Below are 4882 nucleotides of genomic sequence, written 5' to 3'. Positions count from 1 at the left end.
GGAAGAAAAGATTAAGAAGATCCGAACTCACAACAAAATTGTAATTCCGTGAACAGCGACGACGAGTGACTTTTTATTAGGTGAATCGTGAACAAAGTTTATGACCAGTTTGAATATTACTAGTGTGTGTATATCTTTAAGAGGAAATAACTTTTTGAGATCGGTTTTTGAGTTTTGTGTGACCGTGTTGTTAACCGTTGTAAAGAAAGTTCGAAAATGAATCATCGGTTAGTATACATCAGTTAAATTAAATCAAAGAAAACAGTCGTTTCAATGCTTTTGCTCATGACGAGTCTGACTAAAAGTAATTTGAAACCTCTTTCCCACTTCGTGCCCGGTTCATTCATCGGTTAATTTAAATCCCTCCTATTGTGTGTGTAAAAAAGGGGGGTGAAAGTTAATTGTAACGTTCTACAAAACCGGTACGGACTCCGACACAAGAGACTCACGACAAAGACCTAACATTACGTTAATAGAAACGGGTTAAGCTTATTACGTGATTTGTTTGATGATAAATTACAGTTTCCTTTTGAACACTCGGTCCCTTCCGATCACCCGGAACTTTTACGCGTTTATAATGCCGCAACACAGAAAAGGCTCATGGAGGTAACCCTTTAGTAACACTAGTGATGGTTAACAGAGTATGTCATTCACGTAGGTATGTCTGTCCTTACTAAGACAAATCCCTCCTCCTTTCTACACAGTTTTAGAGGGAAACAAAAATAATAGCGTCAGCTCAAAACACGGTAGGTAGGAGGCGGGAGGCGTCGGAAAGAGGGTTCGGTGCGGAGCACACACACCACATGTAATTCGACTAACTACTTGTGAAGTACATCCGACTACCCGAGACGTCCCCGGAGGTGTCCGTAGGCCGGTTGTCCGTCGCTTAAAGTTTATGTTGGGTCTTTTTATGAGACCCGTTACTGAGACGTCCGAAAAACTAATAAAACACGACACTCCCTGATAAAAAGACCTATACTTTTACGCAATAATAAACCGGTAAAACAATGTTTCATCGACTCCCATCTGAGGGTAAACACGATGTGCCAACATACAAAATTTGATAGATTATCTCACCTAATCGTTTGTTCTTCTTTATCAAATCTGCTGACCAATGAGATAAGGTAAATTAAGTCCAAAAAGCTTTCGATATCACAATATGACATTTATAGTCCTTGTCTTCCGTCCTTCGGTCGAACTAGGTCGATTTCACTGGACCGGTGTGACGGACGTCGCTTCGTTGCACTAGAATCTATCGACATATACACACAACCAAATAAAAATTAGATAGGTAGCTAGGTCTGTTTCAAAACTTAGTGGTAGAGTTACAGGACTCAATGTCCAATCCAAACCTTTTCTTATAATCGCAAGATGAGGTCTAGGGATTCAATTTTGGATTCCGACCACACACAAAGTCAACGTTGAAAATAGGGACTAACCCACACACACACACACGACAAACACCACAAGCCAATCACTCACACTCACACAAACACACACACACACAACACACACCACACACACACACACACACACACTACACACACACACACTCTCAAACCACACACCACACACACACACACACAAACACACAACACTACACACACACACACACACACACACACACACCGCGGACACACACACACACATACGTCGATCACACAAGCGACACTCACATCACTCTTCTGATTAACCTCGACAGGGACGGACCACTTCGACCTCACACACACTTGTACACGACATCTACGTCTACCCACCATGTACTACTGACACACCTCTATTATGTCTCCGTGGTAGTCAGCTCGGGCCTCTTCCCATTTTTCACTATCACTACATCCACACAGCAGTAATATCGAAAAGACGAGACACACAACAAACTGAAGTGTAAGACGAGACACACACTACAAATATACACGTGACGACAAAAAACCGACAGGAAACACCACAGCACGAAGACACCACAAGGCAGGCTCTCGAGGTCGAGGACGCTATACACGATCGAACATTCCACGTTCAGTATCACTCCATCCAGTTAAAGTCTTTGGTGAAAAGCAATATAAGTACCTTACGAGAATTGCAACGCTAACCGTTACTTATATAATTCTACCCGAAACTTATTGATGGTATGTTTCACAGGAGGAACTCTATGGCACACGCGACGAGCCGCGACTTCTCAGTTGTTCTGTATCCTGGTTAGTAGACTGCGCCGGGCCGAGCTGATCTGCATTGACCTATGACACCGACAGTCCGGAAGGTAGACACGTTGTGAATAGAGCATATACCAAAAACTCTGTCTGTTTTTACTATATTATTGGTAATATTCACTTAGGCTTGTGGGGAGGGTAACTTGAAGGGACAAAACAGTTAAGCTTTACATTGAAGTCGATAGATATGCCTTGGTAAGTTTTATTAGTCTATTTGGAATACATTTATATAGATAATTAATGAGTAGTAAATGATATATATAGAGAAATATAAAATTAATTCAGTATTTGTGGCATAGTGTTTTTATTTATTGCAGGTGTATTTGGTATGTATGAGATTTTTATAAGGAACAATTGGAATTGGAGTATACAAATCATAAAAAATTCTTCACTTTGAGAAATATTTAGATTGTTTTCTGATAGTTTACAGTAACTCCGGTTATTCTTGTTTATCTATATACCACGAGATAACTGGGATAGGTACATTTCCGACTGCGTGTACCATACGGAGCAGCCGACTGTCGGTCCAAGTACTGGAGTATGTCTACTTGGGTAGAGTTGATGCTACGGCGACTGTCAGTTAGCTGGGAGTCCCTGAGTAATCCTGTAGTTTGTGTGGGTAGTGAGTATAGTGACTCTCTCGACACTAGACACAATAGTACCTGGAGTACGAAATTGATTAACTCGATGAATGTTGAGTGTCCTTAACGGCAACGATATGCTCCTGCTCGAATTGCTCTTCGGTGATGGGTCTCTCAGGAGATCCTTGGTTATCTGTGTTGTCTTCTCTGAGCTACCGAGACTAGAAGAAATATATACTTCGTATTGGTACTGGGCTTTATATGGTTCTATTCGGACGATGAGGACTTTAAGGAAGTTTTGTCTGCACTGGTATTCCTGTGTTGCACTGCGAATTTGTTGTTGCACCTCGGATGATGTGTGGGTGCACTCGCCATTTGTGCTACAGCCAGAAGACATGGAGATTGTTGCTCCTCGCACTGCATTGTGTGCACTGTTTGTCTGTTGCACTTCGCATTTGGTTCGTTCAATTTGGCTATTGTTTGTTGCACGGGATTTGTTCTACAGAGGCGCATTTGTTGTCTGGCACTGGAATCTGTGTCGAGCGCTGCCACTGCATTCTTGTGGCTTACGAGAGGGACTGTGTGTGTTTCGTTGTTGCACTGCATTTGTTGTTTCGATTGCACTGACAATTTGACTGCTTGACTCGCATTTTTGTTGTTGTTCACGTTGGATATTTTTGTTGCTACCTGGGTATTTGTCTCTACTTTTCGAACAGAGCACATAGACTTTGTTGTTGCACTGCTATGTTGTATTGTTTTTTCGTACCACATGTGTCCAATGATAGTGACAAACATACTTGGGGGGTGCTAGTGGATCGCCGGAGCTGTTAGATTAACATTAACATGCTTATTGTAGTTGTAAGTGCACTGACTTGGAGCATATGTGTGGGCTGGACCTGTATTTTACAGGAAAGGGGTGAGCAGAGAGTAGAATTGTCGATTCTTGTTCTGTTTTCTGTGACTATCTTCCTCACCCTCTCAAGACTTTCAGTTGCGCGCGCTGCGAAGAGACGCGCTACCATGGAAACCAAACAATGGTGTAGCTGTATTAAAGTCCTGAGTAAATCTGATTTTGTCAGAAATCGGGAGAAATGCGGGAGAAATATGACCCCGGGAGGAAACCGGGAGAGGGCAATGAAATCGGGAGTCTCCCGCGAAAATCGGGAAGGTTGACAATTATGGTCATACGTCTATCTCCATAGAGGCTGAATCATCATGTTAATCACATAGCTATCATATGCCTCAAACAGTCCTGATGTTCTTCTAGGTAATCACACATCCTGTCATGTTCACAGCTACAGTTGGGATACCTTTGCTAGCATGTGACTCATTGGAAGAGGACATTCAGTATTTTCCCAACACTTTCATTTTTTTAATCGCGCTGTTTGCTTCTTGTGATGTGATGTTTGTGTGAGAGGTTGCCGGGTGTCGGCCTGTCTTTAGAGCCCGAGGCCGCCTCCAGGTCCTCTTTCCTCCCCCATCCCCCTGTTTCTGACGCCTGCCTCTGTTCTGACTCGCCCCTGCAGGAATGCACCTTCCCTCCCTCTTTAATGCACTTCTGTGTCGGAGCAAATTTAATAATGAGGAGTGCCGCCATTTTTGCAACATAAATATTTCATTCTCCATTTGGAGGCAGATTGCAGAGCGACACCCAGAATACAGATGTGCCGTCTCTCCGTCTCTCTCTCTGTGATTTGTGAGAGCGCTACACTCAAATCTGCTGCAATGTGATTATTGAGAATCACTGTCATTGTAGAAAAAACCCGAAATGATATTACAGTCTGAATCCTAATCACATCTCCAGATATTGGCAGTAGCGAGGAGATGCAATTACCAGACGGGCCAACATTTCTGTTTTCTGAAATCACTTTTCAGACGTTGGTTTCTCTTCAGTGTTCATCAGAGGAGATGAAACGCTGAGTGATGAGAGCGAGAAGTTTGAGGAAGTTTCAGAGAACTCTTTATTACTAGAGAGCTCCTCTGCAGGTCTTTGCTTCTACTCCACTACAGTTCAGAGGTACATTGTGTACTTCTACTCCACTACATGTATTTAATACCTTTAGTTACTTCACAGATCTAGATGAATGATGTGAAATA

The sequence above is a fragment of the Notothenia coriiceps genome, unplaced genomic scaffold (genome assembly GCF_000735185.1).
Source record: "Notothenia coriiceps isolate Sejong01 unplaced genomic scaffold, NC01 NC01_scaffold00037246, whole genome shotgun sequence".
Lineage (NCBI taxonomy): Eukaryota > Metazoa > Chordata > Actinopteri > Perciformes > Nototheniidae > Notothenia > Notothenia coriiceps.
Note: the sequence above shows the minus strand (reverse complement) of the source record.